Source organism: Numida meleagris, chromosome 1 (genome assembly GCF_002078875.1).
Source record: "Numida meleagris isolate 19003 breed g44 Domestic line chromosome 1, NumMel1.0, whole genome shotgun sequence".
Classification (NCBI taxonomy): Eukaryota; Metazoa; Chordata; class Aves; order Galliformes; family Numididae; genus Numida; species Numida meleagris.
The window spans coordinates 22,948,550-22,959,582 of NC_034409.1; the positions used below are offsets into that span (position 1 = coordinate 22,948,550).

At 39.3% G+C, this 11,033-nt stretch overlaps 1 long non-coding RNA gene across 4 annotated transcripts; it reads right to left on the minus strand.

The window, feature by feature from the left end:
- LOC110392562 lies at window positions 491–10,753 on the minus strand. 4 transcript variants are annotated; one of them, XR_002434482.1, is made up of 5 exons: window positions 10,496–10,629; window positions 9,672–9,801; window positions 8,500–8,844; window positions 5,159–5,368; window positions 491–1,401 (listed from the first exon to the last, which is right to left on the minus strand). It is a non-coding gene; the product is annotated as an uncharacterized LOC110392562 (long non-coding RNA). The 4 variants fall into 4 exon arrangements; XR_002434480.1 differs by lacking the exon at window positions 491–1,401 and adding an exon at window positions 2,661–4,668; XR_002434481.1 differs by lacking the exon at window positions 491–1,401 and adding an exon at window positions 4,743–5,046 and having other exon boundaries at window positions 10,618–10,753.

An 11,033-nucleotide genomic window follows, 5' to 3' on the forward strand; every position in this document is an offset into this window, starting at 1 on the left:
GGAGGCTTAGTCATGAACCTGGGGGTGGGAGGGTAACCCCCCTCGGCAGGTACCATGCAGACACAAGACTCGGCTCTGCCTTACATGGCTTATTGCTGGGAGATGAGATGAGAAACAATAAATGGATATTTACTCTAATCTGATATTATCCTGTACCTAATCTATTATTATCCGGTACATTGTACATGATGCTGAACATTGTCTAAAGCTAGTGAAATCTCCAAGAACTGGATAACTACTTAAAAAATATTTTTGCTTGTTTACGCTTTTACTGCCTATATATAATGTACAAGTGAAGTTTATAAAAGTTGTTTTTACAGTAGTTAATTTATTGGAGAATTGCTCATCAGCTATTACTATTGAAAAGCAATAGACAGTTTAGAGTATGAGTCAAAATTAATATTCAGCCCTTAAAAACTTGCCTTTATTTTGTGATAATCTGTATGAGTGCCCTTCATTTTTAAGATAAGCAAATGATGACTTTCAAAGATAGGGACAGAAACAAAATTTATTTTAAAATGCATGATTCATCCATAGTCAGGGGCCTACTTTATAACAATATGATAACACAACCTTCACAGAATGGAGATACACTCTAAGCAGAGAAAAAAAAGAAGTAGCTCAAATGACTGCATGGTCATGGTCAAACAGAAGAGACAAAGCCGCTGTAACAAATTCACTATATACCTTATAAAAAAAAAACCTCCTGATTTTTAAGAAAAGAAATGTGCTCAGAAGGAAAAAACCACACGTGTTTGTCCTGATTATCTCTTTGCAATTCAGCATCTCTTTTGTTAGAGGATTGTTTGGAGTTGAAGTTGGAAAAAAAAAAAATTTGGTGCCATCAAGTGGAAATACTCTGTATTGCTGAGAAGAGCTGCTAAAATGACCGTGCACAGATTTCATTAGATGCAGTAGCAGTATATCTAGTTACACCGGAAAATATTTTTTTCCTAATTGCTTATGTAATTTGCTGTTGTTAAGCTGGCAAGAAATCTAACCTGTTGACATATTTTAGGAATTAACATCCTCCCCTGTTACAGAACGCAAAAATCTTGTGGGTTTTTGGCAAATTACACAGATGTCCGTCATTATGTAAAGACCATTCCTTTCCAACTCCCCTCCCTACAATTCACATTCCTTTGCATTTCTAAGTTTCTCACGGCAAACACTTGTAGACAGAGTCACCTCACTCTTGCACGTCTGCCTGCAGCAGCTGAAGGAGAACACCTGGGTTTCTCCTCTGTCCTGGGAGCTCCTTACTTTCGGATGGAGCTTGGTGGAGCGTGGTGTACCTCGGAGATGGTGACGCTCCCTGCTGCCACAGCAGCTCGCTTGCTGGCTGCCTGTCCAATCGCCCAGCTTTGTGTTAGGGAGGAATTGCACGGGATTAACCTCCTCCTGCCAGAAAGGACAGTCATACACTTTAGAGGCAGTCTCTCATGATTGTAAGTCCTGTGCGCCTTGAAATACACATTTGCTACTCTCTTGAGATTTCTTTTTCAATATAAACATGCCTTGGTTAACCTAAATATTTCAGGACTTTGTGTTATTTGTATTGAGTTTTACCACGATTATCCCAAATGTTTCAAAACCAGATATTTAGATATTTATTAAAGGCATTTATGTATAAGCTGAATTAGATTTATTTTGAAATATTGATAATAGTTCAAAAGAAAAGAAGCATTTTCATTTTTGCTGAACTGAAATTCTTCAGTTTAAATGGAAAGATTGAAATGTTTGAATTCCATTGTTAAGTGAAAACTTTTATTGAAAGTAGTTATTCAACTTTTATTGGAAAAAACATCGCTTTTGTCACTTCTAGTTCTTTTTAAAAATATATAATTATTTTAATTTTTTTTATTTCCAAACTGCTATTACACCAAATAATGTTATTTTCTGCTGTATTCAGGGAGATTTCACATATAACACTTATATCAACTACAGCGCTTTTTTCCTAGGAAAGCAAAGTTGATCAATTATATTAATTTGGCTGAGAAGTTGATCTCTCTGTATATACACACACATACATATATATATTTATAAAAATATATGGTCCGTGCTTTGGCATCTCTGGCAAAGTTCTCTCCTGAAGCTTTATTACATGCAGTCAGATTTAGATGAAAATATTGTATAGTACCCTGCTCTGGGAAATAACCAGGAAGCTATAAAAACTCTAGTGAATAGATGCCATGTTTTTATCCACTTAGGAACACAGTGAAAGCCTCAAACTTGTGAATAAAGTACCGCTGATGCTTTTGCCACTTTTAGGTATGACTTCTGCTTTTTTTTTTTAAATATTTATTTTTATTTCTCAGAGATCTTTAAGGATGCTGTATATTAATAAACCGCTTTGCATGAAGCCTGGAAACTAAGTAACAGCTCTGGATCATTGTACTCTGAGTGCATTCCTGGCACACTCCTGTGCCTCCTGCCATAATCCGTGCTGTCTCCCCATGGCAGTGGGAAGAGGGGTGCTGGGGATGGTTTGTCCTGGTCCTGCTCTGGGACCTTAGACACAGATCATTCTCAGGGGGTGGGGGCATTCATACACACTTAAATGGTTTTAGAAGCTCACTACATCACAAAGTGGTTAAAAGGATAGAACTGTAACTGAGAACTGGACCCCCTGGATCTCAAGGCAATAGTATGACTGCAATTGAAATAGTAATTTGCTTATGTTTTTTCATGTGTAGCCAGAGGAGAGACTAAGTATAACACATAAATGCATATTTTAGGAAAAAGTGCAGATAGGAGATGACCAAATGCTTCAAGGTTCTCACATGAGATATATTTAACTACGTATTTATCATATATCTTTCCTTCTAATGCCCTGCCTCTTGAATCTCTAAGGATTTTGCTGTGAGGAGAATGAGTAGCTGTTTTTTACGCATATAGAAACTAACATGTAAACTGTAAGACCTCGCATCAGAAAAACAGCATGCTCTTGTTAAAAGGAACAGTTTGTTATTTAGTTATTTGGAAATGTGATTTGGTTTCTAATATCTGAGAGAGAGAAAATGTTTCTATAATTACTTTGAGTACAAGTATTTTCTTAGTTTGCGACTGATCAGTAAGAAATTGAATTGCATCATTTGCCTTGATTTTGAGAGCTTATTAGAATCTCTTCTAGTAGAAAAAGAATTCTCTTTTAAGTCAGTTAATACAGGCTGCTGCTCTCTTCTTGATCTCCCTGACAGCTGGACCCTTCCTTGTATTTTGCTGGATATTGTGAGAGCTGTTAGCAATTGGAACTCTGCATCAATGTCAAAGCAATACCTTGGTTCAAAGACTTTATTATTGCTTGAAGGATATTTAAGTTGTGACCTAAAGACAGCATTATTTAATTAATTATAATGTTCTGCTTCTCAATTATAAAATTATAAGCATTTTAATTTTTGGATTAAAAATGTTGTCTGGATCAGCCTATTTAAATCATTCTTTAGAACTGGTATTTCTATTTTATGTGTTTTTTCTTCCCAATAATTGAAATCAAGGTAATGGTTTAGTGGTAGACTTTTGTTGCTATGGAACTATTCATTATCTTATGATATGGGATGCACAGAGCAGAGACAAAAAGATTGGGTTTCATAAACACAATATGAAGCTTTTAATCCTTTTGCTCCTACTGAACAATTTATGTGGCACACTAGTTTTCAGTACATTTTTTTATACTCCAAATGTGTGTGTTCTGGATGTATTTTAAATGCTTTCATGAAGAAGACGTAGGGCATGAGTGTGCATGTGCACATGTATGTGCATATATGGATTTAAAATGTGTTCACATAGATGTGGTGGCTCTATAATTTCTCACACTGTGCTTTTAGACATACCAGATTTTAATTCTAAATATTGCCCACCACACAGAAAGATAATGTGCCTTGGTTATATGATATTTAATGGGGTATCTGTGGGGTACAAAAGTATTTTTAAAAGGGTAGCAGGAAAGAAGCATTTTATGCGCCAAGCGCCCAGGTAAATTCTTGGGTAGGTGGAACTGGCTAGAAGGAAAAGGAACCAGGTTCTAGACATAACAAAATAGGGGTGTGAAAAAGGGAAAATCTTTATGGCATTAGATTTTGTAGTCTAGGTCCTGGCTGTAGTCCTCATATTCCCTCAGTGGAGAGCTGCTTATCGTCTGCACTGTACTCTTCTAGATGATGGAGTGAAAGAAATCTCTATAGCTACATGGATGGGAAGGCAGAGCAGGCATTGTCCCATTTACAAGATAATTCAATCTCTTACCCTAATGTACCGTAGTTTACAGTTAATGATCATATAACAACACTTCATGTTTTGGAGAAGAACAAGGGAAAAAAAGATTTCAGTGCAGGCTTCAGATAACGAATTTGGAGGCGGAAAGTTCATGCTTTGTAGAAAGAAGATGAGATTTATATGACTTCTTTATTTGTTTATGTCAGTGCCTACCTCAGCTTGAAAATACCACTCTGGAAAATAAAAGCAGGCTGTGAGGCAGTGCAAGAAGGAAGTAGTACAATGATGGGGATAAGATTGGGGAGAACACTGAGAGCCTTTAGGGGGTAATGGAGGAGCTATTCATTGGAAATCCAGGCCTGTTCTTGGAGACTGTGTGTGACCTGAAATGGAACTTGCATTCCAGCTGCTGTATGGTGGAGGGATTGACGCTGACAAGGAAAGAGGAGAAATCTGTGAAACAAAAACCATGCTATTATCAAAAATATTTTTTCAAACAGTTAACATCATAAAAGTTGAAAGCATTTATATTTGAACAAAATTTTATTGCACATTTAATCTCTTACTGCTTCTAGCAAATAAGTGGGTGCAATATAATGCTGTCTGTGTGGAGTTTTGTCCTCTATAATTTTAGCACGAAGGTGATTCCAGTAAATGTGCTGTGAACCTGATCTGCCCATGACAGAGGGGCTAAAACTTCCTGCACTTCCTTTACTCCTTTGGTTCTTTTCATAAACAGGAGGGAGAGGTACAAATGAGGACGATATTTCATTATTTTTAGGTCTATCAGATCTTCTTTTCAGTAGGTTGATTCTGCTGGACTATACAGACCTTAGAGGAAACAAAGACAGCAAAGAAGAAATTCCCAAGACAAATCTGTCACTCCTTAAAGAAGCACTAATAATAGAACTATTTGTTGTGAAATAGCAATTGCCATACTCACATTCCACGTAGCAGGTCTGTTTTCTCACTCCTCTTTCACAGCGCTAGAGCTGAGGATCAAAATGACATAAACTTGATATTTATCTTTTCTGCAGGCAAGGTCAGGTAGCAGATGCTGGAGGTGACATTTTGACCAGAAGAGAATTGTCATTAGAGGTTTGGCCTCCCTGCTGGAGATGTAAGCATCTGCCTGCACAGAAGTTAGTAAAACCTGAGAAAACATGTTTAATTAGATATGAGTCTTTGTAACCAATCTATGCTTGCTACTAACCTTTGCAAGAATAAACCACATGTTACATTTAGAGAATCAATTTTCACTTTAAACAACCATAGACAACCATAAACAAATTTTCTTGGTAGGCCAAAATGCAATTCTCATGGTACAGGAAAGCTGCCCTTCCAAAAGTGAGGGGAGGTGTGAAAGGAGTGCCCTCTTTCCTTTAGAACCTGAGGGTACTCTTAATTACATGTAATGGATAACCTGTTCTTTGAATTTAAGGTGCTTTTGGTCTCAAAGAAGAATTTTGATCAAAATGCAGGACATTATCTGTTATCACATCTGGTGATAACTGGATCCTGAATTTCGCTTTCAGATAACGCAGCCTAGCTACAGTAAACCTTGTTGTTTGTATAGGATGCAGACTTACATTTTGGTGGGCTCTTGTGAAAAAACATAATCAGTGATACTCATTTATTTTACATGGCCATATTTCATAAAGTGATTTTCACATTTTATTTATATAGCTGAGGTCACTGTTAGCTTCACTAAGCACAGGTTGACAACTGGAATAGTATTATTTACCTGTATTAACAGGCAAACATCTACACCTTTGCTATTTTTCTTTTGGGACTCAGGAGAAAAAAGAAACACGATAGCTCATGATATGCCTCTTCATCCTTTACATCCTTTTTAGATTTTTTTCAGTGTACCACAGAACCTAGGAATGCAAAAAACTCAATAGATCATGTCCTGACTTTTACCCTTAGCTTCTTGTGATAGGAGATTTTCCTTTCCTATCTAACCTTAGGTTACAGTTGAGCCACTGAACATAACAGAAAACTAGATTTAAAGAGTAAATTCTGTGTTTCAGTTTGCACACAAACTGAGTCAAAGTAGATTCTCCTTCAAACAAATGTTTTAAATAATCTTTTCCAAGCATTGCCTTATTGTGGCATCCAGAAATCACAGGATATTTGAGAGCAGACTGTCGCCTGGGTGTACTGTCACCGTGATCACATGCAGGAGCATGTTGGAGAGTTAGATTAGGGATAGCTGGTTGTTATTTTTGGGTACAATTTTAGTTACACCCTGTGCTTCAGGACCTGCTCCAACAGGTACTTAATGGTGAAGCTGAACCCTGAGATACTGAGGCAACAGTCTAAGATGAATTCTCATCTTCTTCATCAGCAGTAGTGGCTTAAGCAGTTATCTTCTTTCCCTCCTCCCACCTCTGTCCCTGTGCACACCCTCAGTTGTTTAGTGCACTCCCTGCTGCATTGTACTGGAATATAAAAAGTAACCTCATTAAGAAACCAGATTATTTTCTCTCTCTTTTTTTTTTTTTTCTAGCCAGTTCAGTTCTGTTTTATCGCACGACTACAGAGTTGGCTGTGCCAGCCTAGAACCTGTCAGTGTACATTTCATATTCTCACCATTTTCATAGTTTTGCTAAAAGCATTTTTGAATCCACAAAGATCCATACAGAATCAAGTTTTGAAGAAAAAAAAAAAAATTGGTCAACAATTCCTGAACTGCTGTTTTGGCAATGATCTAAATGTGAATCAGGAGCCAAAACATAATTTTTGCGTCAGTTTTCCCGGTTTTGAAAAGGGAACAATACATGTTCTCATGCTGCCAAACTGATAAAGACAGTGTTACAGAAACAGAAAGTGCTAAAGAAATACAAAAGGCTATTGTTTTTCGTTGCAGCTTTTTTTCTGCAGAAGGTCAGCACTTTCCAACAGAGACCAACTGCTCCCGGAGGAGATAAGACTAGGACAGCCATTATTTGCTGCAGGAGCTTCTGAAGCAAGGTTGTGCTTTTAATGCAGATATGGCATAATGGCCTTAATGGCCTCTTTATGCACTAAACCCTGATTATTTCAAAAGAAGGCCCAGGTTTTGGTTTTATTCACACTACGGATCCATAACTAGTGGAGGATTGTTACTGACTTGAAAGTCCTGCTAATGTGAGCACTGGTAAGTCTAATTAGCAGTCTCGATGAAAATTCTAATGGAGGTATATTTCTGACAGATTATTTTAGCTGAGTGGCTGCAGTTTCTTGCAGCAAACCTAATACTTGTCTTCTAGTATCCAATTCACTAATCTGATATTGCAGGCTGCCATTTTTTTACGTTACTTTTATTTGCCCATCAATCTAAAAAGATTTATGTGAGTTCTTAGGAATCAAGAGAATGACTTAAAAGGGCATCACAGTTTGAAGCAGCAGTCTGAGTGCACACTGCACATGCAAAAGTACTAACTTTTATGGTGAATATGGACACATGTGACACTACTGTGAATTCTAGTGGCTACAGACGTGACCCGTTATGACCTCGGGAGTTACTAAAAGTAGAAGGTCTTTCTTCAGGAGCGCTGTAAGCCTTGAGAGATGGCAATTTCCCCTCCGAGGCAATAGGAATTTAAATATATTCTCTATGTGATTGTAAAGAACACAACACCCTGTGCTGTTCAGTGATGTCTAGTACTCTGCTGCGAGGTCAGTATTCACAGTGGCAGTCAACAGCCACTGCAGGTAGTGGCTTTTGAAGAAAAGGTCATGTTTTTCAATAGCCTCATTCTGACTGAAAACCTGAAAGCTTCTTGGAACTTCTATATCTCTGCAGTATAAAATCAGAATTAAATGGGAAACAGAGTTTGACAGATAGATACACAGTCTGCAAAAATCTCTTCAGGATGCCAATTCCCCTGTTCATTTGAGACCTAGGGAGAAATCCCAGCCCAGCACAAGTTGGTTTGAGTTTTTCATTGACTTCAATGGAGTCAAGATTTATCCTTGACACTCTAAGAATAAAATCTCTGAAGTCCACCTCTCTCTAGGTGCTCTGGGAGTTTATTGTTACCATAATGGAAGGCAGCACTCCCCCAACAGCGCTGAGGAAAAAGCGTTCCAGCTGGGTAAGAGTCAGACCTGATAATTAGGGATTGTCAGACAGATGGAATCACGGTCAAAACGAAACAGGAGGTATTTATTACAGAAAGCAGCCCCATTTACACACTGGCTTGTTTCATAAAGCCTGAATTCAGATTTGTTTCATTCTTTTTAAGCAAGTCTGCCTTCCTTGTCTGGAACACCGTACAGCAGTGGGATTCATCTCACCTGTCTTTACAGCGTCACAGTGTCAGTTCATGCCGGTCACTAGGGTTGCCTTTTCCTTTGTGGAACACATTAGGCACTTCTAGAGTACAGTTCACCCAGTCTATTTTAGATAAAGGAAGAGGCTAAATGCCTGCTTTAAAGTCAGGTGCCAATCAAATATCCATTCAGAGAGATATGAAATCTGTAGCAGAATTCATCTCTCCCAGAGGCATTTTGGCAGAAGATCTCATTCAAGTCCTTACTTGTGCTACAGTCCAAGTCACCCAGATGACCAGAGGTCCCTGGGTCTTTGTTGCTCTGAGTATGCTGGCCCAGCCTGGAACTTTGTTTCCTTAGAACATAGACCTGAAAAGGATCAGAAAACCGAAGTGTACAAAACCCAACAATTTCAAATTATAAAAAGCATGCTTTGACCCCAAATGAAGAGGCTTATATAGATTTTTAGTTAAAAATAAATTCTCTTTTATATGCACATGAAGGAATCTCAAAAAAAAAATTCAGACAGAAATATTTTGAAAATTAAACGCTTTAGTGTTAAAAAAAAATGGTTTTAGCCACTTTTTTTTTTTAATCAATTTTGTTTCTAGCTGTTGCTCCTGCTAACCTCACTGGAATTTCAGAGCTGCTAATATCCAAGCCACATTCTCAATTTAGCAATCAGCCTTTCTTATCTACAGGAGCCAATCCAGTGGGTATCTCTAGATCATATAATGACCCTATAAAGGACAGTGAGGACTTGTAAACGAGTTTCATTACCATTACTCTCAGTGGTGACTCAAATATCTAAGTAGCTACTTACACAAATTATCCAATGTGAAATCCTGAAAGAGGCCCACCCTCTAACCCTCAATTTTCTAGTGCTTGCACTGCAGGTATGTTCTTCAAAGTCAGTATTTTGAATACACAGAGTACTTCAGAAGAGCTGTCAGCTTCCCAGAGGAGTGCTCCAACCATGTAGCTGTTGGCCAGACTAGAATATGGGGGACATGGGGACTACCTGTGTGTCATTTCCTTTGGAAAGGCAGACCTGGCCTAGCAATGGGGCTGTGTATTCCCAGAGCTCCCAACTGACAGCTCTCGGCGAAAGCAGACATCTCCCTTCTGGACATGTTAGGTTCTGGTGCCTTCTGGCTAAGCAGCCAGGATGGCTCCTGCTCGGTTTCTGTACATACCTTTGTCCATGCATTTCCATGCAGCACAAGGTTAAGCTCCCAGCTCAAGCCCGGGGAACTCTGCCGTGAGACAGAGCATGTTGTGGGTTTAATCCTTCCTTTCTATGAGTTGAGATTCCTATCTGTAAAACTTAGAAATGAGAAATAATTAGACACTCAACGCATAAAAAGTACTGTAGAAAACCTCTGACTAACATTTTACTCAAAGGTAGACTCTCAAAAAATTTTAAAAGCTTAGAAAGTATTAATAAAAACTCTTCAAACAGAAAAAACCTAATTGTATCTCACTGTTTCCTGGGCTCAAAGGGAACATGAAACTCTGCATTTCTCTTACTGACTGACAAAATATACTCCAAATCCATTTGCATCCTCAATATCCATATGAAACTGAGAAACATGTTTTAACAGCATCATGTGTAGCAGCTGGTTTTGGAGCCTTGGCTTCTCACCCAAGCCGATCTCTTTAGGTGAGAGTTATGGTTTCCTCCTCTAACCCCAACAAAAGTGAGGCAGTTTGCATTCTATGGTACACTCACAAACTGTATCTTGTCAACCTGTTTTCTGATCTTGAATGTCACTTTCTGTTAGTTTTATTATAGAATTTTTGTTTTCTTCCATTTGGTTGGAATACGAGAGCACTTACTGCTCTTGTCATGGCAGGAGGGTTCCCCAGTATACTGCCTTTCCAGCCCTTCCAGCCAGCTCTCCTCCGCCACTTCTTCCCAGCGGGGGACCTAGACCTACCCTCTGCGATGGGTATTGTCCCACACAGAGCAGGATACACAAGGGCTTCTGCAGGGCTGGGTGGACTGCTGGCCTCCTACCTCAGAGAGATGGGCTAAAGAAGGGTCCAGGAGTTAGTGGGAGGAGGTAATGATGTTCTCCAGCAATAAAAAGGGAAGAAGATCCTGCAGGAAGATGAGGGACCTGGTAGAAGGTTCTGTACCTTGAGGTTAGGGACAGGCAGGAGCAAGAGTAAGAGAGTGGTGAGAAAGACTGTGTGCTCATACACTATCGCTGCATCCCACTGGTTCTGTTCATTCTGGTGAGGTCTTCAACTCTCAGAGTCTCTGCTGATCCACTCCAGGTCCCATTCCCTCATGTTCACCACCCGGTTTGTGAAAGGACACAGCCCAGCTCCACCCCTTCTGTCGTTATCTCCTTTCATCCCCTTTTGCTGTAGGCTGACTTGATTTAGCTGTGAAATGTTGGGAGAGGAGGGGGCAGTCGGTGACTTTCCCCTCGAGACGTAGGGGCTCTTTCACGTTTCGTCCAGTTCTCGGCAACGGTCTCAAACCTGCAAGTGCAGACCGACGGCGGCAGCTGCCCCGTGCCTGGAGAGCCGCCGAGGCGCGGTCAGCA